Source organism: Schistocerca cancellata, chromosome 3, assembly GCF_023864275.1.
Source record: "Schistocerca cancellata isolate TAMUIC-IGC-003103 chromosome 3, iqSchCanc2.1, whole genome shotgun sequence".
In the NCBI taxonomy this organism is placed as follows: Eukaryota; Metazoa; Arthropoda; class Insecta; order Orthoptera; family Acrididae; genus Schistocerca; species Schistocerca cancellata.
Window position 1 is genome coordinate 308,131,905 of NC_064628.1, and position 24,261 is coordinate 308,156,165.

The 24,261-nt window shown below is 41.1% G+C and overlaps 1 protein-coding gene across 1 annotated transcript in view; it reads right to left on the bottom strand.

The window, feature by feature from the left end:
- The window catches only part of LOC126176285 (sodium/hydrogen exchanger 3), a 649,283-nt gene that overhangs the window by 312,243 nt on the left and 312,779 nt on the right, over positions 1-24,261 (bottom strand). The gene's annotated exons all lie outside the window — the stretch shown is intronic.

Below are 24,261 nucleotides of genomic sequence, written 5' to 3' on the forward strand. Positions count from 1 at the left end.
CTGAAGGAAAAGAACCGCATTTCGAAGAAACAGATCGTCCAGGAAACATCATTTTTACACAGACACAAAGACACACACACACACACACACACACACACACACACACATATATATATATATATATATATATATATATATATATATATATATATATATATATATGCACGAGCGCATACAGAAAGTGTGATGTAACAAGAAAGGCAGCTGAACAGATCCGTACATCCAAACTCGCGAAAGGCGCTGGACACTGTGCTTGATTATGAACTGACAATCAACATACGCCCTTTCACTAATATGTAATTACAATGAGGAGATTTCGACCAACAGAACGTTATAATGGACAGCGAATGTTCAACAGAAACGATACCAACATCGAGCGTGCCAGGGGGGAATGTACTAGAACCGCTAATGTCCACAAGGTACACGGAGGGCCATACGTCAGTAGTTAAATATGCGTTTGGTACAATAATACTAAACACAACGAAATACAAATTCATTATCAACATAAAAATACATGTAGAGATCACTGAACCTACAAAAGATGCTCAAAGTGTTTTCCATACTGTTTTAACCAAATATTGCATCTTTCCAAAACTGGTTTACAAGTTTTTGTCCCAAATCTTCCGGAACTGTAGAGTTTCAAATTTTGATTGGTTCATTTCTTCAAAACTCAACGTCAAGAATCTTGACGTAATAAACCAAATTTATTAGTATACCCCAGACTCAAAATTCCATAGGTGTGATATTTGAGGATCGTGGAAGTAGGTGAATAGTAATTCCCTAATCCAAGTTTTCATTTAGGAAGTCTCTCGCAATTCCTCCTCAATGCTTGATCTTGTGACCATATGAAGTTTTCTTTAACTTAATTTTATCCATTGTTTTTCAGTGTTTCGTCCGCGACTATATCAGATGTTCAAAAAGTAGACTATTTTCCAGTTCTAACAACATTCCTTGAAGTATATCTATGTAATTTACAGAAATGACAGTTCATTAAAAAGTACAACCCGACTAGCCCACCGCTGAAAATCCCAGTTCATACACTCATGCCAGGTGTGTTTAACTCTGCCTCCATCGGCACATATGGATTAGTAGAATCCAATAGACACAGCTATGTCGGTTCGCTCTGCTCGTCACATTTAAGTCGCTTCGTTGCTCTAAAGAATGCTTTTGTAAAACTTTGGGTCGGTTTCTTGTCGGATTGTGCACTAGTCGCAGAATTCCACACGCCTGGCCAGATGGTCTTCATTTAAGACTTGAAGTAAAAAAGGTCTATATAGTCTCATCAGAAGTTTATTCGGTAACTGCACAAAACATAATAACAAACTATATAACCTCAAACTGCCTGTCTCAACTGACATACGGGTACAAGGCACTACTTAAAATCACAATTAACTACCGCTAAGACAGGCAAAACGAAGTCCAAGGACTGGTAGTGACAACTATTTATGGGCCACCCCGCATATGGGGTTGTTGTTGTTGTTGTAATTGTGGTCTTCAGTCCTGAGACTGGTTTGATGCAGCTCTCCCAGTAGATCAGCATTCCATCGGGAAAAATTACGGCTGTAGTTTCCCGTTGTTTTCAGCCGTTCGCAGTACCATCACAGCAAGGCCGTTTTGGTTCGTGTTACAGATCAGTCAATCATCCAGACTGTTGCCCCTGCAACTACTGAAAAGGCTGCTGCCCCTCTTCAGGAACCACACGTATGTCTGGCCTCTCAACAGATACCCCACCGTTGTGGTTGCACCTACGGTACGGCTATCTGTATCGCTGAGGAACGCAAGCCCCCCGGCCAAGGTCTATAGGGTATATCATAATTAATAGTGAAAATTAACAGGGCTGTAAAAGAGGCAAGAAGGACCTTGTAAAAAAAGAGTTCGCAAAATAATTACGATTGTGTAATTCCGTTCCTCCAATGAATCAATAAGAACATAGTCCTAGTTAGTACAATGTAAACTTTTAGAATACAGTCCTAGATACAACGTAAACTTTTCGAATAATTGGTTTCCAATTCATGCGCGGATTCAGGATTCAGTTCCGTAAGGCCGCGCCGGAGCCGGGAACGGAAGTCAAAGAGGTTAGCTTTACTTTGTCAGAGCAGAGTCAGAGTGTGCTAGTAGTGGTTATGTACTTGGTTTAGAATGAACCGAAGATGGGCTGCCCTGGCGAGGAGGTCGCACTATTACGACAAATTTTTGTACTATGATTCTTACAGACATATTAACCAGAAGGATTATACACTAAAGAGCCAAAAAAACTGGTACATCTGCCCAATTCGTGTATGGCCCCGTGAGCATGCAAAGTCCCCGGCGTGGCATGGACCCGACTAATGTCTCAAGAAGTGCTAGAGGGAGCTGACGCCATGAATCCTGCAGGGCTCCCCATAAATCAGTAAGACTACGCCGGGATGGAGATCTGTTCTGAACAGCACGTTGCAAGGCATCCCAGATATGCTTAAGAATGTTCATGTCTCGGGCGTTTGGTGGACAGCGGGAGTGTTTGAACTCAGAAGAGTGTTCCTGGAGCCACTCTGCAGCAATTTTGCACTTGTGAGGTGTCGCATTGTTCAGCTGGAACTGTCCAAGTCCGTCGGAATGCACAATAGACATGAATGGATGCAGGTGATAAGACAGGGTGCTCACGTACGTGTCACCTGTCAGAGTCCTACCTTCACTTATCAGGGGTCCCATATCATTCCAACTGCACACGCCCCAAACCATTACAGAGTCTCCACCAGCTTGAACAGCTCCCTGCTGACATGCAGGGCCCATGGATTGATGAGGTTGTCTCCATACCCGTACACGTCCATCCGCTCGAAACAATTTGAAACGAGACTTGACCGACCAGGCAACATGTTTCCAGTCATCAGCAGTTAAATGTCGGTGTTGACGGGCCCAGGTGAGGCATAAAGCTTTGTGTCGTGAAGTAATCAAGGGTACACGAGTGTGCCTTTGGCTCCGAAAGCCCATATCGATGATTTTTCGTTCAAGCGTTCGCATGCTGACACTTGTTGATTACCCAGCAATTATATCTGCAGCAATTTGCGGAAGGGTTGCACTTCTGCCACGTTGAACGATTCTCTTCAGTCGTCAGTGGTCCCGTTCTTGCAGGATCTTTTTCCGGCCGCAGCGTTGTCGGAGATTTGATTTTTTTACTGGGATCCTGATATTTACGGTACACTCGTGAATGGTAGTACGGGAAAATACCCAGTTCATCGCTACCTCGGAGATGCTGCGATGCTGCTTCCCACCTCGTGCGCCGACTTAACACCACGTTCAATCCTGATAACCTGGCATTGTAGCAGCAGTAACCGATCTAACAACTGCGCTAAACACTTTTTGTCTCGTATAGCCGTTGGCGACAGCTGTGCCGTATTCTGCCTGCTTACATGTCTCTGTATTTGAATATGCATGACTAGAGCAGTTTCTTTGGCGCTTCAGTGTAAATGAGAAAAGGTAGCATTTAAAGGTAACGTGGTTTGCTGTATCTGTAATTACTTAGTATTCTCATTTGTTATAACAGTGCTTGGTTTAGAATTTATGTAAGATTTTTGTAATGAAGTTATATGGTTTTGACTTTCACTGCAGTGACAAATGCTAAACAGACATTTTGCGAATTAGTTCATGTGTGAGAAGTGTGGAAAATTGTATTGTTGCTAAGTAATAATGAAGCTCAGTTATAGCCGGAAGTGTCTATTCAGTTATTTCTTTGTCGGTGAGATTAGTACCTGATTTTTCATTTGCATTCATGGTTTTATTTGAATGCAAATTCGCACTGTATATCGTGAATTGTGTCGTGAGTAACATTTTTAAGGATTGATGAAATCCCGTCTCACATTCCACATTGAGAGTACGGTGAACTAAACTTAAAATTGGCAGTCAGATCATTATTTTTATAAAAAACGAAGTTGCAGAGCAGACGAGCGGCCTATTGTGTACAGGTAAACAATGTTTCATTATCGTTGTACATCATATTCGGAGACAAGCACAGTAACCGTGTCAGTGGATTTACGATCGGTAGACGTTCAGAGGTTTAATTCCAGTGCAATATTTTATGGAAGTGCTGCACTATGATTTCAAACAGATTTAACAGATAAAGTCAGAAGCATTTTATTCAGTGATCATTTGCTGCGTAATTACGGTAACAGTTCTGTTACAGAAATTGTTTTCTGAACTAACAAAGATTTTCAACATTTGGGGACAAAATTTAACGCAATGCCATTTTGTTACTGATTCAGACAACGTACGTAAATTTTATTGAGAACAGATTTATTTCTCGCAGTCGTATTGTTTGATCGACAAGTTGCTCTGCATTTGACATCGTGTAGCGTGAGCTTTACATATTTCTATCCCAAATAAGCATCATATATTTTCAGTCAACATTTCTCAGTTATTCAGTTTTGCATATTTTACCGTCTAACTTCACAGTTATACGAGTATTAAACCATTTTAAAGAATACTTGCAACTGTAGCTGTATTTAAAAATGTGTAATACTTACAAGAAAGAAGTACGCGACAGTATCCGGTTAAAAGAATAGTTCTTACTTTCTTGAGACTGTCACGTCATTTAAATACCAACGAGTAATAATAAGAACCTATGTCCAATGAGCTAACATGAAAATCAATCTTACGGGAAGCGAATGGAGGATTTAGATTTCTTGGGAAGGTATTGAGAAAGTACAGTATATCGGTAAACAAAACAGTACACAGAATGCTAGAGGGACCAGCTACCACGTGTTTGGGGTCCATTTCAACTAGGCATCGCAGTAGGCATCAAACGAACGCACGGACGAGGTGCTGCGATCGTAACACGTCAGTACACCTCGTTCGATAATGTAATAGAGATGCTCAGTAAACGTACATGAGAATAGTTGGAAGAATGGCGAGATTGTTCTCGCCAAGCACCGTTACATACCTTCATAGAACCGGTTGTCGACGAAGACAGTACAACAATTTCTCTGCTTTCATGGTACAAAGCGCGTAAATGCTATGGGTGTAAGAACAGTGGGAGGTGCGTGCTTAGGCACGCAAGCAGACACATTTACCTTTGTTTATGTTATTTATATTGGTAAGAGAGTCACGCACTCTACAAAAAACAATTACTTGAGGAATAAACACGTAGATGTTGATGTAGCCTTCAACCCTACACTACCAGGCCGAAGTGGGAAATACAGCAGTAAATGTTATGTTTTTCTCGAGGACTAAAAATATTTCAGTTGTTCCGGTACTCGTCTCCAGTCCAGATGTCTAAAAAGCTGCCCGCATCTCGTGGTCGTGCGGTAGCGTTCTCGCTTCCCACGCCCGGGTTCCCGGGTTCGATTCCCGGCGGGGTCAGGGATTTTCTCTGCCTCGTGATGGCTGGGTGTTGTGTGCTGTCTTTAGGTTAGTTAGGTTTAAGTAGTTCTAAGTTCTAGGGGACTGATGCCCATAGCTGTTAAGTCCCATAGTGCTCAGAGCCATTTGAACCATTTTTCTAAAAAGCTGGAATCGCAGGACGCAGTCCGAAAGTTCCTTTCTGTCAAGTACAGAATGGAGACAGTTTCCTACTGTAAGTGGAGTGTCTGAAACGCGATGTGGTTGTCTCAGATACAGCTTCGACGAAACAGTTGGCGGAACACGGCTTTCCCAAGTGGTAGTGGCGCTTAAACCGTCCTTCCAAGATATAAACTTAATACTCAGTTCATTTATTATGACAACGCTCCATCATATCGGCCAAACCTTTTGCGTTCATTATTTAGCAGCAGCAGGCTCCGACGTTTGTAATCATTCTCCATATAGTATTGATTTTGGCTCACCCCACTTTGCTTCTTTTCTGCAATAGAAGTCTATCTCCGCTGAAAGGACAACTTACTGGGAACGTTGAACTGTTATAGCATTAGGTAATAAAATCGTTCGTTTTCGGTAAGACGCTTGGAAAAAGAAAACGGACAGACAGACAGAGAAAGAGAGTGAAATAAAAAAGATAAGTGGAGGGGTATCAAAGGTGAAAGAGAGCAAATGAAAATAATGCGATCTGTGTTAAAAAATTAATAAACAGGCTCTATTGCGACGTGCATTAACTGTTGTTGTGGTCTTCAGTCCTGAGACTGGTTTGATGCAGCTCTCCATGCTACTCTATCCCATGCAAGCTTCTTCATCTCCCAGTAGCTACCGCAACCTACATCCTTCTGAATCTGCTTAGTGTATTCATCTCTTGGTCTCCCTCTACGATTTTTACCCTCCACGCTGCCCTCCAATACTAAAGTGGTGATACCCTGATGCCTCAGAACATATCCTACCAACCGATCCCTTGTTCTAGTCAAGTTGTGCCACAAACTTCTCTTCTCCCCAATCCCATACAATACTTCCTCATTAGTTATGTGATCTACCCATCTAATCTTCAGCATTCTTCTGTAGCACCACATTTCAAAAGCTTCTATTCTCTTCTTGTCCAAACTATTTATCGTCCATGTTTCACTTCCATACATGGCTACACTCCATACAAATACTTTCCAAAATGACTTCCTGACACTTAAATCTATACTCGATGTTAACAAATTTCTCTTCTTCAGAAACGCTTTCCTTGCCATTGCCAGTCTACATTTTATATCCTTTCTACTTCGACCATCATCAGTTATTTTGCTCCCCAAATAGCAAAACTCCTTTACTACTTTAAGTGTCTCATTTCCTAATCTAATTCCCTCAGCATCACCCGACTTTATTCGACTACATTCCATTATCCTCGTTTTGCTTTTGTTGATGTTCATCTTATATCCTCCTTCAAGACACGATCAATTCTGTTCAACTGCTCCTCCAAGTCCTTTGCTGTCTCTGACAGAATTACAATGTCATCGGCGAACCTCAAAGTTTTTATTTCTTCTCCATGGATTTTAATACCTACTCCGAATTTTTCTTTTTTTTCCTTCACTGCATGCTCAATATACAGATTGAATAACACCGGGGAGAGGCTACAAACCAGTCTCACTCCCTTCCCAACCACTGCTTCCTTTTAATACCCCTCGACCCTTATAACTGCCTTCTGGTTTCTGTACAAATTGTAAATAGCCTTTCGCTCCCTGTATTTTACCCCTGCCACCTTCAGAATTTGAAGGAGGGTATTCCAGGCAACATTGTCAAAAGCTTTCTCTAAGTCTACAAATGCTAGAAACGTAGGTTTGTCCTTCCTTAATCTAGCTTCTAAGATAAGTCGTAGGGTCAGTATTGCCTCACTTGTTCCAACATTTCTACGAAATCCAAACTGATCTTCCCCGAGGTCGGCTTCTACTAGTTTCTCCATTCGTCTGTAAAGAATTCACGTTAGTATTTTGCAGCCGTGACTTATTAAACTGATAGTTCGGTAATTTTCACATCTGTCAACACCTGCTTTCTTTGGGATGGGAATTATTATATTCTTCTTGAAGTCTGAGGGTATTTCGCCTGTTTCATACATCTTGCTCACCAGATGGTAGAGTTTTGTCAGGACTGGCTCTCCCAAGGCTGTCAGTAGTTCCAATGGAATGTTGTCTACTCCGGGGGCCTTGTTTCGACTCAGGTCTTTCAGTGCTCTGTCAAATTCTTCACGCAGTATCGTATCTCCCATTTTATCTTCATCTACATCCTCTTTCATTTCCATAATATTGTACTCAAGTACATCGCCCTTGCACAGACCCTCTATATACTCCTTCCACCTTTCTGCTTTCCCTTCTTTGCTTAGAACTGGGTTTCCATCTGAGCTCTTGATGTTCATACAAGTGGTTCTCTTATCTCCAAAGGTCTCTTTAATTTTCCTGTAGGCAGTATCTATCTTACCCCTAGTGATACTCGCTTCTACATCCTTACATTTGTCCTCTAGCCATCCCTGCTTAGCAATTTTGCACTTCCTGTCGATCTCATTTTTGATACGTTTATATTCCTATTTGCCTACTTCATTTACTGCATTTTTATATTTTCTCCTTTCATCAATTAAATTCAATATATCTTCTGTTACCCAAGGATTTCTACTAGCCCTCGTCTTTTTACCTACTTGATCCTCTGCTGCCATCACTACTTCATCCCTCAGAGTTATCCATTCTTCTTCTACTGTATTTCTTTCCTCCATTTCTGTCAATTGTTCCCTTATGCTCTCCCTGAAACTCTGTACAACCTCTGTTTTAGTCAGTTTATCCAGGTCCCATCGCCCTGAATTCCCACCTTTTTGCAGTTTCTTCAGTTTTAATCTACAGATCATAACCAATAGATTGTGGTCAGAGTCCACATCTGCTCCTGGAAATGTCTTACAACATAAAACCTGGTTCCTAAATCTCTGTCTTACCATTATATAATCTATCTGATACCTTTTAGTATATCCAGGATTCTTCCATGTATACAACCTTCTTTTATGGTTCTTGAACCAAGTGTTAGCTATGATTAACTTATGCTCTGTGCAAAATTCTACCAGGCGGCTTCCTCTTTCATTTCTTAGCCCTAATCCATATTCATCTACATTTCCTTCTCTCCCTTTTCCTACTACAGAATTCCAGTCAGCCATGACTATTAAATTTTCGTCACCCTTCACTATCTGAATAATTACTTTTATTTCATCATACATTTCTTCATTTTTTTCGTCATCTGCAGAGCTAGTTGGCATATAAACTTGTACTACTGTAGTAGGCGTGGGATTCGTATCTATCTTTGCGACAATAATGCGTTCACTATGCTGTTTGTAGTAGCTTACCCGCATTCCTATTTTCCTATTCACTATTAAACCTACTCCTGCATTACCCCTATTTGATTTTGTGTTTATAACCCTGTAGTCACCTGACCAGAAGTCTTATTCCTCCTGCCACCGAACTTCACTAATTCCCACTATATCTAACTTTAATCTATCCATTTCCCTTTTTAAATTTTCTAACCTACCTGCCCGATTAAGGGATCTGACATTCCACGCTCCGATCCGTAGAACGCCAGTTTTCTTTCTCCTGATAACGACATCCTCTTGAGTAGTCCCCGCCCGGAGATCCGAATGGGGGACTATTTTACCTCCGCATATTTTACCCAAGAGGACGCCATCATCATTTAACCATACAGCTATAATAAAACTCATTTCGCATCCACTGATGAATAACCCTCGCCCTCCGCACTTCACAATGCATTACTCTTCACCTATCTGTATCCAGGTACCGCAAGCATTTTTCCTTATATCGTCTACGCACCTTCCATTACGTTTTCACCTATGATGTATCTCCTGGAATCCAGTAACGACCTTTCTTGATCTATCTGTCGCCCATTCCCCTGACGATAAATCCCTAGGATTTAAAAATACAAGATACTTCAACAGCCCCTTTGGCAGCTACACGTGAAAAAAAGGACGCAATTTGAGTTTAATTATCAGAAAGAAACGATCTTGCATGCTGTGAATGCCAGGGGAATAAGAATATTGACAAAATCGCGGATTTTTTTTTACGAGGATTAAGAAAGATGTGTTGGAACTTCTGCTCGAGTTTGCAGATTAAGAACAAACACTAATACATCCGGAGGAATAATACAGACATCACTTGCTATATACGTCTGCCGCGCGTGGACGACAAAACTGCTCGTTTCGCGTCGCCCTCATTCTGTGCCCCAGAACAAGAGTTAAGCCGATTGTGACAGAGTCGATGTTACTTGGCAAGCTGGCGCCAAAAGAGGACAACCCGCCACAGCGTTCCGCACTGCGGCCGACTCTATTTAGGCTCTCTAAATCTCCCTCACAGTTTGTGGATGATCGAGTTATGTTACGCTCGAGAACAGTACACTACTAATAAACCTTATCCTCACCTTCCGTCTTTAAACAATCGATCTCCCAAATATAAAACAGCGTTGACCGTCTGATTACTCCACAAATGAGTTTAGGAGTTAAATGTTCGACGTTTTTGACGTCATACGTCGTAAAGTATGTGGCGTACAACGAAATAACTTTGTAGGTACATTCAGCGGTATATGTCGATACTGCCTGTAATATGTTTTGCGAATACAGTTGGCAGTAACGAGCCAATACATTAAAACGTCAAGCCTGATACTTAAGTTCTATTGCATGAACAGTAAAAATGAAGTAAACGATAAACTTTTTCTCTTCCACTGTTTTGTGGTTTTTAAGATCCAAAAGTTTCGAAAATGTTTTGCATTATGTGTAAAGTTCTATTGCATGAACAGTAAAAATGAAGTAAACGATAAACTTTTTCTCTTCCACTGTTTTGTGGTTTTTAAGATCCAAAAGTTTCGAAAATGTTTTGCATTATGTGTAAAGTTCATTGGAAGGTGCTAATGATATTCAATACTCGACATATTGTGTTTAAATTTTAACATAAAATCATACCACTTAATGAGTAGAGTTTGACAGAACTTTAAATTTTTAAATGCAGTTGACAGTTACTTGAAATACTGGAAACAGAATTTTGATCGCCCTGGACGCCGTTAGATAGGCAACCTGCAACTGGACACAGGTGAAAGTTTCAGCTGCTTAGTGATAGAGATTCTTTGGTTCATGATTTACGTAACTGAAGAAACACACAAACTTTAACGGGAATAAAAATTTAAGAAGATGAAATAACGTCACAATCAATTGTTAGCTGACAAACAGTTAACGTCAACTGGAACCTGGTAAATGCAGAAGAATGAAATTAAGTCTGTAAGTATAGGAATTATGTAAGCAGCGATGAAGAAACAATTTCTATGGGCATCAGTTTCACGTCTGCATTTCATGCGGTCCAAATAAACTGTGCCAAGATATGGCAAAAATGATAATCCTTATTCATCTCCTACAGTCAGTCACCACCTAACCAAGAGACTACTAGATATTTCTTGACAAACAAATCTATGATTACGAAATGAGACGAAAGATAATGGTTTCTCATATTACAAAATAAATAAATTTGTACTTAAAATATATTTAATAATAACATTAGGATAAATGATAACTATATCACAAGAAGAGACATTAATGAAGAGAACAACAAGATTTTATGTAATTGAAGGTAGAGGGGGAAGAAAGGAAAAGCAAAGAGAATGAACTACTGACGTCAGCTGCTTCAGTATATATCTGAAAAAACAGGCACCAAGCGTTCATATAAGATAATTTCCAATTGCACAATAGATAATGAGACTTGAGAAAATAAGTTCCAAGAAAATGTCAACGAAGAATATGATTATTTTTCTGTAAACATAAACACAGCTCAGACATTGCATTCACAACTGAAAAATGTTAAGGTCAAATACGCAGGGAACAAAAAAAAATCAAGGAAAGCTACAAAATGCGGTTTTGACACTATGTATAAAAGGAAGCTACAGGTAGATATACAAGGAAGTTATAGTAGCCGCAAAAACGTTACAAATGATTCAATTATCAAACAAGATAGTAAGAAGGCTAAATAAATCTGTAATCATTAATAATAATGTTAGCAGAAATAAAGCAAGTCAAAATAAATACGTCGTAAATAGTTAAGAAAAAGCTGCGGAAGATCCCACAGCCATTAGTAACACACATAATGAATTTTATGGAAATAAAGTAAAAAAGGTTAGTTAAAATTTAATATAAGCCAGATATTGACAGTCGCCGTGTAAATTAAATGGCTATATTTCTACATGGGGTGATTACTATAAAATAATAATTGTTATCAGGAAACTAAAAAATAAATTATCCCGTGATCTTGAGGGTATCCCAGGTAACGTCATTAAAAAGAGTTCAAGCAAAAAAGACATCAATTTATGAGATAGTACAGGATAATTCCCAATAAGGCTGAATCAATCAGAAGTAACACTACTTTTAAAATAAGAGTGATACACAAGACATAAAAAATGTAGATCAGTCTTACTATTACCTAACTTTTCTAAAATAATTAAGACAGTCATGCTAGTTCATGATCAAACTTGTTTCAGGAAAAACAGATCTTTGAAAAGCGGTTTCTGACTTCTTGAAGCGTATCCTTAATGCTACAGCCTTTGACATGCCCAATAATTATCTGCTGCTAATGGAGCCATGCCATTGACTGGTTTAAGTCGTACTTTTCTGATAAACAACAAGCGATAGAAACGGAAATAAAAATTTCTTTCCGGAAAATTGGGAAGTTAGTTACGGAGTATCTCAAGGCTCTGAGTTACACCCCCTGTTACTCTTGATTTATGTATATGATTTACCACGTCGCTTGTAAACACCAGAGTTAATGTTGTTCGGATTTGATACTAGCATGAGTAGCAGAGCCAGAGTTGTTCATAGATAAGTCTTACCTTCTCGTTAAAGGACATAATAAATCTCACAGATTACAGAAGGTGTGACAACAAAAGCACAAAGCCAAGCTAAAATTTTTCAGATCCATGTGAATGCCTTGCAGCGTCCAGTTCAAAGAACTGCGTATACCTTTTCTCAGTATACTTATTCCTTGATAAAATTTGTTGTAAGTAATAAAATTATCTTCATAATGAAGTAAAGTTATTGACTTTGTTCCATAAGGAGTCCATTGTTCATAAACGTTCATTTCCAAAAGCCTGCTAGTAAATATAAAGGCTTGGCTACTAATGAAGTACAGTTCAAACTGACCAAAAAGACTTACTGAATAACTCTTTCTATTCCATTAAATAATTGCTTAGCAGAAGCGAATGCTGTGCTTATTATTAACTAAACCTTGTAACACAAACACTAAGTAATATCTGACTTCGGTTCAGCTGCGTGTAAGCTTTGCAAACTGCTTTTGTTTGTGATAAGGCTTGGATATAATAATCTTGTAGTTATTTTATGGACTTCAGTATGCAAGGATGTCAATGATAGTGTAAATATTTTAATTAATGTATACATGTAAATAATGCGTAAAGTGTTCCACTGTTTTTACATGCTTGATGACCAAATCAACTAAGATCTATGGAAGGAACATTAATATACTAGGTTTTTTAGAGTATGTATTATGCACTTTTAGCCGACCGATGTGGCCGAGCGGTTCTAGGCGCTAGTCTGGAACCGCGCGACCGCTACGGTTGCAGGTTCGAATCCTGCCTCGGGCATGGATGTGTGTGATGTCCTTAGGTTAGTTAGGTTTAAATAGTTCTATGTTCTAGGGGACTGATGACCTCAGATGTTAAGTCCCATAGTGCTCAGCGCCAATTGAACCATTTATGCACTTTTGTTTTATGACATGCTCTACATTGTTTTAGATCTGCTCACAAAATAAGCGATATAATGGGAAAGGTCTCATTTTACATCGAAAATAACTAAACAACTTGGTCTGGCTTCTACAAATTCGACTGTTATATTGTCAAATAATGACATTATTGGAGAATCGTGGCTATTGTATGATACAGATTATCAATAATATAGAGCAAAGGTTCACAAAGTGGGCTATAAAGTCCTCAGGGGTCGACTACAACCTGCAAGGGGTACACGTCAGCAACAGACAAAATTGTTTGTAGTTGTATTAGACGTAAACGGAGATCACGAGAGTGTATCCTATGTAGGCAGCTCGAAACAAGATTTTAAGCAATTACACTATGAAATAATTCAAGCTGAAGAATCATCTGGGAAGGTGTCACCCCGGTACAACAGGCCCAGATTACTTTCAAATACTTAAAGGAAAACTTAAAATGACACGAACGGTGAACAGTATGTTCGACGTCACAGTGAGATGACGATATCAGGTTATTATAGCAATATCTGTAAAACCGCTTACTATCGGGGAACAGTTAATTTGCCAGCCATTGAACAGGTTTTAAAAACTATTCTACACAAACCTGCTTATGATATACGAATTCGTTTGAAAAGCCAAACAGTTCAGACTTATTGATGAAATGAGTTACGATATTGAAATTATTCTGTGTAATTATTCGCAAGTGACCCATTTCTCCATACAACAGTACGAGTCAGCTGTAAGTGGTAACGAAGCATTATCGTAAATTTGGCATACATTGATCATCCAGAACATTATGACCGCCTACTGTCGATATAAACCCGTCCAGGTGATAATGGTGAGAAATGACTGCTAGTCAGGCACATGCACGGTGCATGTAGTACAAGTGAGTGTGGTGTCCTATGAAGAATGGGGAAGGTGCGCAATCTGAGTATGACCGAGGGCACACTGTGATGGCCCGATGGCTCGGCACGAGAATTTCTGAAACTGCACGACTTGCGTATTCGAGAAGTGCTGTAGTGAGTGTCCTCAACATAAGGTGAAACCAGTCCAGATGTCATTGGGTTGGGCGGCCACCCTTCATTACAGATGTCGGACGTCGTAGGCTGGGCAGTCTGGTAAAAGACGACAGGCAGCGAACTGTGCGGAACTAACATCACAATTTAATGCTGGGAGTAGTACAATTGTGTCCGAACACACAGTGTACTGAACACCCCTAACGATGGGCCTCCGCAGCCGACGACCCATGCATGCGCCAATGTTAGCACCACGACATTGGCAACTGCCCTGAAATGGGCACGTGACCATCGGCGCTGGAGGATGGCGCAGTGGCAGAGCATTGCATGGCCTGATGGATCTCGATAGCTTCTTCATCATGCCGACGGGAGGGCGAAAATCCGTGGTCTTCCCGGGGAACAGTTCCTTGACATCTATAGTGCGGGAGGGAGATAAGCTGGCGGCGGCTCCATTATGCTCTAGGGAACATTCACGTGGGCATCCATGGGTCCAGTGGAACTCGCGCACGGCACCATGAAGGCCAAGAAGTATAGTTCGCTGGTTGCATACCACGTACGCTCCATACTGACGATCACGTTTCTCAAAGGCATTTTCAGCACGATAAAGCGCGATGTCATAAGGCCATGAGTGTGATGCAGTAATTCGAGGAACACACTGGCGCCTTCCAATTGATGTGCTGCCCCCCCCCCCCCACAGCTCGCCAGATCCGAAGCTGATCGAACACACCTGAGACGGGATTGAACGTGGCTCATCGGCCCCCTCCCCGGAGTTTACAGGAATTAGGTGACTTTTGTGTGCAGATGTGGTGTCAGCTCCCTCCAGCGACCTACCAAGGCCTCATTGCTTCCATGCCACGACGCATCGCTGCTGTTATCTGTGCCAAAGGTGGTCATACCGGCTATCACTTAGGTGGTCACAATGTTATGGATTGCAATACACCGCGTCATCCATCCACAACATGTGGTTGCTAAGAATCTGAGCAGTAGATTGCACCAGTATCCTTAATTTGTCGTTAACACAGAAAAATAATTTCGAAGCAATGCATCGAAATCCGCGCAGTTACGCGGCGATTACGACGAGAACTTTGATCGGTTACTAACTCACACTGAAGTATACTGGCTGCCAGGGGCTTCTGTTTCACGAAAAATTTCACACGTCTTGAGAATATGTTAGAGTTTTTCGATGCTAAAGATCCAATTTGAAAAGAAAATTTAACCAACTGGAAATCAGGTGCTGGCTGTCTAAAAGACTGGTTTAGTATATTTAATGGGATTAACTTGCAGCTACAAGGCGTCGGCCTAAATTTGAGTAAGACCAAGTCCACAATTCCAGATTTTCTTGCCAGAATTAAACTACTGAAGCAAAACATTGGACAACGTGAAATTTTCCAGCTTCCCAACTTGTCACAGAAAAACTGCCAGAATGCTGAATTTCAACTGATGTTCGGTATTTAAATATCCTTCACACAGACTTTTAATCGAAGTTTAAAGATGTTTTAACTACAGAAACACCACTAGGGATTATCAATCCATACAGTGATATTGAAGAAACGAATGTCATATTACAAGAAGAACTATTCAGAATACGCAAAACTAAAAACTTTATGTACATTTTAGAAGGGGATACCACAAATTCTGGGTTCAGCGAGACGTATCTGTTACTTATCTCGTATTATAGATTATTTAGAGAAATTTTCGATAGCTTTTGCATCTTCAAACCTCTTGTAAATCAGTTTCACAGCGGCTTCGAATCTTCTTTATAATAATAATAATAATAATAATAATAATAATAAAATCTGTAATTAGACATCTGGCTCATCCTTCTTATTCAAAGTTTATTAATTTTACTAGATAGGCATTAATCAATAAATGTGTAAGACTCCACATTTACTTCAAGTTTTTCGTTATATATTTCTACGGTAAAACATACTAAAGTGAATAGTTTTGTATCAGTTGTCGAAAAGACAATTGAAGTTGATGAATCCGTAAAAATTCAATGTAAAATAGACAAGGTGTTTACCAAAAACAGGAAAGTTGGTATATGATCTACAAGACAAAAACGTTTCGTGACCTACAGTTTAGTGCAACGACCAACAACAATTTGGTTTTGCATTGTTTTATTGGAAACGCTGCGCTGCCTCATAAAATGTAGGTACAACAAGATAATTCTTGAGGAAAATTTGACAACGTTACAGACGAAGTACAAAGTATCCTGAGAAGTTATTACAGTACAAGGAAACGTTCGTCAGGAAGCTGAGTTTATGTCAGAAGCTCCTCTGCCTCGGTGCCATTACGCCTACCTTCATTGTTCACAACGTTTAAAAGTTCTACGTTATTGTACTCCACGTACCCGTATTGTAAACAAGAAAGCAATGTTGCAGTTGCTTTTCTCTTTGCTTACATTGGCCATATATGAATAGCATTTCCACATTCTGCTCCTTGCGTACTCACACAAACCGTCAGCAGAAAACGGTTTACTGAATAACCGCTGAACATTTTCTGTGCTTTTGCATTCGTTTTCGATCTGTTCAAGCAAGTGGACGATTTACTTTACCCCGGCTACCTGTAGTGTGTTACATTCGTATTGAAGCTACGTTTACGCAACTGGTACACTGCGACATGTTTTTCAACAGCTCTTGAGGAGAGGAAATGATACACACACATACACACACACACACACACACACACACACACACACACACATACACGCAGGGTGGTCCATTGATCGTGACCGGGCCAAATATCTCACGAAATAAGCGTCAAACGAAAAAACTACAAAGAACGAAACTTGTCTAGCTTGAAGGGGAAAACAAGATGGCGCTATGGTTGGCCCGCTAGATGGCGCTGCCATAGGTCAAGCAGATATCAACTGCGTTTTTTTAAAAAATAGGAACCCCCATTTTTTATTAATATTCGTGTAGTACGTAAAGAAGTATGAATGTTTTAGTTGGACCACTTATTTCGCTTTGTGATAGATGGTGCTGTAACAGTCACAAACATATGGCTCACAATTTTAGACGAACAGTTGGTAACAGGTAGGATTTTTTTAAATTAAAATACAGAACGTAGGTACGTTTGAAAATTTTATTTCGGTTGTTCCAATGTGATAATGTACCTTTGTGGACATATCATTTCTGAGAATGCATGCTGTTACAGCGTGATTACCTATAAATATCACATTAATGCAATAAATGCTCTAAATGATGTTCGTCAACCTTAATGCATTTGGCAATACGTGTAACGACATTCCTCTCAACTGTGAGTAGTTCGCCTTCTGTAATGTTCGCACATGCACTGACAATGCGCTGACGCATGTTGTCAGGCGTTGCCGGTGGATCACGATAGCAAATATCCTTCAACTTTCCCCACAGAAAGAAATCCGGGGACGTCAGATTCGGAGAACACGCGGGCCATGGTATGGTGCTTCGACGACCAATCCACCTGTCATGAAATATGCTATTCAATACCGCTTCAACCGCACGCGAGCTATGTGCCGGACATCCATCATGTTGGAAGTACATCACCATTCTGTCATGCAGTGAAACATCTTGTAGTAACATCGGTAGAACATTACATAGGAAATCAGCATACATTGCACCATTTAGATTGCCATCGATAAAACGGGGGCCAATTATCCTCCCTCCCATAATGCCGCACCATACATTAACTCGCCAAGGTCGCTGATGTTCCACTTGTCGCAGCCATCGTGGATTTTCCGTTGCCCAATAGTACATTTTATGCCGGTTTACGTTACCGCTTTTGGTGAATGACGCTTCATCTGTCATCGTCCCGTAATTTCTCTTGTGCCCAGTGGCAGATCTGTACACGACGTTCAAAGTCGTCGCCATGCAATTCCTGGTGCATAAAAATATGGTAAGGGTGCAATCGATGTTGATGTAGCATTCTCAACACCAACGTTTTTGAGAAGCCCGATTCTCGCGCAATTTGTCTGCTACTGATATGCGGATTAGCCGCGACAGCAGCTGAAACACCTAGTTGGGCATCATCATTTGTTGGAGGTAGTGGTTGACGTTTCGCATGTGGCTGAACACTTCCTGTTTTCTTAAATGACGTAAGTATCGGGTGAACGGTCCGGACACTTGGATGATACCGTCCAGGATACCGAGCAGCATACATAGCACACGCCCGTTGGGCACTTTGATTACAATAGCCATACATCAACACGATATTGACCTTTACCGCAATTGGTAAACGGTCCATTTTAACACGGGTAATGTATCACGAAGCAAATACCGTCCGCACTGGCGGAATGTTACGTGATACCACGTACTTATACGCTTGTGATTATTACATCGCCGTCTATCACAAAGCGAAAAAAGTGGTCCAACTAAAATATTCATATTTCTTTACGTATTACACGAATATGTAATAAAAAATGGGGGTTCCTATTTAAAAAATCGCAGTTGATATCCGTTTGACCTATGGCAGCGCCATCTAGCGGGCCAACCATAGCGCCATCTGGTTTCCCCCTTCAAGCTAGACGAGTTCCGTTCTTTGTAGTTTTTTTTCGTTTGATGCTTATTTCGTAAGATATTTGGCCCGGTCACTATAAGTGGACCACCCTACAGGATAGGCAATCATGCCAGTTAATGTCGCCCAGGTAGCTAAACAACCATTTGCTTGATGCATTTTTTCTCGTTCCGAAAAAAAGTTATTTGCCGCGGTCTACATAAATAGGACCAACGGCGTTGTAACAGTAGTAACGGCGGTTCCCGTCAGATCACCGAACTTAAGCGCTTTCGGCCTTGACTAGCAATTGGAGGGTGACCGTCCAGGTGTTCCGAGCGCTGTTGATACTCAGTCATCGTGTGAACAATTGAGGAACTACTTGTCTAAGGAGTGGCGGCTCCGGTCACGAAAGCTGACAACGGCCAGCACAGCGGTGTGCTGATCACATACCTCTCCATATCCGCATCCAGTGACGCCTATCGGCGAAGGATGACACGGCGGCTGGTGGGTACCGTTAAGCCTTCCGAGACCTGTTCGGTCGGAGAGATAAACGGGACTCCCTGAACAGTTACGTTTTGTTCCTCGAATGTTTCGACGTATTGGTGTATCAAAAACGTTGATCTACATTCCACTCCAGCCTCCTGTTCTAGAACGGTTTTCGTGCGTGCTAATATAGAAGCCCGACCCGAGATTCGAAAAGTTATTTTCACTTAACAGAACAGGCGTCGGACCTCGCGAAATGAGTCCAGGAGCAGCATGTGTGAATATATGCAGGCGCCGCCTAAGCAGCTGCTTCATCGTCGCCGGCAGCAGACCTTGCATTGATTTACGGCCATCTTACTGCCGCCTTTGTGTCAAGTACGGGGCTCCGGAGCACCCTCGACGCCTCCCAGCCTGAGTCAACTGTTAGCGGCTCCCGCGACTGTTTTCTCTCTGTGTTTTACAACACTGACGACAGCAGCATCCTGCCCACAATGGCGCAGAAGATCCTCATTATTCCTCTCCTCAAGCATTCTGCTGCCGTCCTATCCGTATCCCCAGACTCCTCAGCGACGTCGTTGTTTTCCTATACCATAATTAATATCGCTGAGCGCTAAGCAAACACACACATACGATAACATGCTAGTGCACTCATTTACACACGTGTCTGCCCTAGTTTCATTCATTTTCTCAGTGGTCTACCCTGTCATTATGAACAAATACTGTTAACATATTTGTCACTGGGTCGTATACATCATTCGCCATTCATACAATGTGCCATATCTTCTGGAATCTTACGGTCAAGCTTTCTTCTTTGAGCTATCATTTACACTTATTCGCGCTTATGTATATCCTGTTCCTTCTACATCAATTTTTTGTTTGGTTAAATATTCATAACTTTCGTTTATAAAGAGACACTATGTCTCACAAGAAATTAGTCGGGACTGCTGAAATTCTGATGAAGGAGTTACAACAGTTTCGGCTCTGTAGGATAGTTGATTGCAGAATAGACAATATTCTGTGCGAACTGCCCTGTTATTGAAAACAAACTGCGTTAGTCGGTGAAAAAAAATGTTTGATTGCAGAAGCATATTAATGTTTTCTCTATCATCACGATAGGACGGATTTCATATCCTGCCGTGTTAACTGACACCCATGTCATTGCTATAGAGATACATAATGGAAGTAGACTTGTATTTCTGATATTGTGTATGTACCTTCCTTGTTGTAGAAATTGATGTACATGCAACTGTTTGTTCCTTTTGTATCAGAGGCCACTGACAATGAGTTATACATCCGAATACCGGTTTGGCAAAGAAACTTTTCAAGTTGATTAGAAGACGTCCTTTAATAAACTGCACAGTAAAATGAAACTTTTAAGTTTTTCGACGTGTCCGTAATAAAATGTTCCACAACATTATGTCCAAGGCGTGAAGCTTACAGAAACCCACGTGCTACATGTCGGTAAATAACACGCGTGGCATAATGTCAAGTAAGGCAGAACGTTGTCAACATTTCGGCAAGAATTACTTTGCACTACCTACGTTTTGTGAGGGGGCGCAAAAATACTGAATGGAAATGGTGCGTAAAGGTGATTTCTACAGCAGTTCTGTTATAAGATTATATAACACAGGAGCACTGAGACACAAACTCAATGAAGTTTTCATGCAGCATTTTAACAAGACATGATTTCGATCAATGTTGATGCAGTTGTATAATGACATCATGTCACAAGAATCCCTGCATTGTTGCTGGATAGTACAGTGATACTAGAAACGACGATGCGGTTAACTGTTGATTAATGTCGTGGAAAATTTTATTGTAGACACGTCGAAAAACTTGAAAGTTTCATTTCATTGTGCAGTTTATTAAAGGACATCTTCTAAACACCATGAGCTGCAATTGGAAAGTTTATTTGCCAAACCGGTATTCGGATGTGTTAACTATCGTCAGTGGCCTCTGATACAAAGGAACAAACAGTTTCTACAACGTGACAGCTATGTACATAATATCAGGATTACAAGTCTACTTGCATTATGTATCTCTATAGCAATGACATGTGTGTCAGGTAACACGACAGGATGTGAAAGCCGTCCTATCACATAGTACACAGGTAGTCGTGTATGTTATTGCTGTCGGATCTTCGGCAGTCAATTCTTGATCACGTCCGACGTATATGTCATATGGTGTAAACATCGAACTGACAGGTAAAAGAGTCTACATTATCTGTCTTACAATTGGTATATGATCTTAGAAATAACAAAAGACAGGTAATGTAGACTGTCTGAGCTGTCAGTTCCATTTTTACATCATATGACAGTTACGTCACACGTGATCAAGAATTGTCACTGCCTAAGATCTGACAGCAATAACATACACAACAACCTGTGTATTATGTGACAGGATGGATTTCATTACCTATTGTATTAACTGATACGCATCTCACTACTACAACGATACATAATGTAAGTAGACTTATATTTCTGCTATTATACAAAGAGATCTAGAAAAATGTGGACAATCTTTTATAGTCAATATTAGTGGAACAATATAATATATTGTTATAATTCTTGTACGGAGAGGAAGGTTATTTTATGTCTTCAAAGTGACTCCCTTTAATAGCCAAACAACGTTGATGCCGCTGAATTACTGACCGAACTGCGGCTGGCAGTGTTGCCGGTGTGATACCCGCACAGGACGCCTCGATGGTTTCTCGTAGCTCATTCATTGTACTAGCTTCTGTTGATAAACTTCATTTTCGAGCCCCCCGCCCTCATAGGTAGAAGACACGAAGTTAAGGTCTGGAGACCGTTGAGGGCACTCAACGGCTCCTCTTCGACCTATCCATCGTCCAGGTAGATTTTCACCCAAGTAGGCTCCGAATCTCTGTGGTAGAGAGGCGGAGCGCCATCTTGTTGTAGGTAAAATTCTTTCATTTTCAAACACCCCTCGGATGGCAGGTAAGATTGATGTTTGCAGCATATGAAGATACACCTCAACAGTTACGGTACCTTCAAAGAAGAAACTGCGCTATGACAGATCGCACCACATGTTAGCACCCGGTAGATTAACATGTTTGTCTATTTAAATGTGACAATTTTCAGGAGATCAGTACATGCAGTCGTGGCCGTTTGCAGTACCGTTGAGTTTGAATTGCACCTCGTCCGACCGGAGAGCCGTCGCTGCAAACCGTTAATCCTCGCGAAGCAAGCCTTCAAACCACTAGCAGTACTCGTCCACAGCGTGCAGCGGACTTGGAATGTACATATGCCTTCAGAATTCGTTGTACGCTTGATCGGCTTACCCAACTTTCACGTGCATCCTCCTTCACAGATTTTTGAGGTAACCTACTAAAATGTTGCAACAAAGCAGCTCTGGAAGCTGGACTTGTTGATGTTTTTGCCAGCCAGCCCTTTCCTTATGCACATTCTGAACAGTACCGTCGGCTTCAAATTTATCACGAATACGATAAATTGTTGTATATGGTTGTGGCTGGGTTCTGTACACAGTACGCCATTGCCGTTGTACCTCCATCATGCTTTCGCCGTACTTCCAGTACCAATTCAATACAGCCTTGCATTGTCCAAACGACTATCTTACTTCATTCATTGCTGCAATGTCATCTGCTGGAAAACGCGCGTCAAGATCTGTCGAGAAAACAATGACATACGCTACCACGCAAAATTGCAACGATATATCATTTTGTTCCAAAGGTATTAACTGTCAAAGAGTGTCTACATTTTCTGGGCCACTCTGTATATACAGTTGACATATAAATTGATGTACACGCACTTGTTTGTTCGTTTGTATCAGATGCCACAGACGATGGCTTATACACCCGAATACGGGTTTGGCAAATAAACAAACGTTTCAAGTGCAGATCATGGAGTTTAGATGATGTCTTTTAATAAATAGCTTAAACCTATGGAGTACCGAGGATTCGAGATTTTTATTGTGCAGTTGCCGTTTTATTCCAGCAAAATATAGCATCAGCTAGAAGTGATGGATTTTGGTGGGAGACGCAAGGGAAACGCATACTGTGCTTCGGTTTAATTCGTATCGGACTATTGCATAGTACAATCATACTTCAAAATGGAAACGAACGGAGCGGTAAGTTAATTCAGCGATGCCAGATACAAGTGCAAGAAAAGCATTTCTGAAACGAGAAATTTATTAACATCGATTATAAATGTAGCTCCGGGGAAACTTTTGCTGAGGGCAATTCGTCGGAGTGCAAGCATTATACGGAAGTAAAACTTTGACGATGAAAACGTCAGCCAAGGAAAGTCTAGGGACCTTTGGAAAGGCATGCCACAGGGAAATGCTGAAGATTAGACGAGTAGATCTGGTAATAAATGAGATACTGAATCGAATTTGGGAGCAAAGAAATTTACATCACTTCCTGGTTGATATGAGAGATCGATTGATCGAACACAACCTGAGGCCTTAAGAAATATGCAGTTACGGTTTCGAGGTAAGTGTCGGTCGATAAAATCTGTAGTGGAAGACCAGGTTCAAATGGAGGTAGATGAAGCAATTACGCAGATACGAAAAGGCTTGTGCATCACATCACATCTCTAAGTGGGGGCGTCTTTCCTACGCAGTTCACACAGCAGAGCAGGTAGAGAGCTGAACATTCGGCAACCGATCGTTTGGAAAACATTATGGAAGCGACTGCAGCAGAAACCTTTCGGTTGCAAGAGACTTGGCTACATGTATGCAACATCAGATAGACTTTCGGTGACGAACTTTTGTTTAACCACGAAACATCTTATTTTTAACTTGTATAGTGTACACATAGTACGCAGTTTTGGGGCACAGAAAACTCCCTCTCTGTCCTGCAGTTCTTTCGCGATTCACCGGAGGGGAAAATAAAGTCAAGTTCAACGTGCTTCAGCTGATTGCCTCTCGAGTTAACAACAGTCAGTGACTTTCAGGAAGGGCGCAGCAGCCTGCCTTAGTGGCTGATGCAGCGCTACGCAGCCACGGCGTTTAAGTGGCGTCTGCGACCCCGTAAGAAGTTGGGCCATTTCAGCCTATCCTGGTGTGCGGGAGCTATCTGACTTACGTGAAACTTTAACAAGACCACGCGAGAATTCTCACGAGTGTAATTTAAGACTCCCGCTCCTACCTTTCCTGGTGCAGCGAACTGCCTCTCCCGCAGTCCGCGGTCGGAAGAAGTTCCTCTTCCG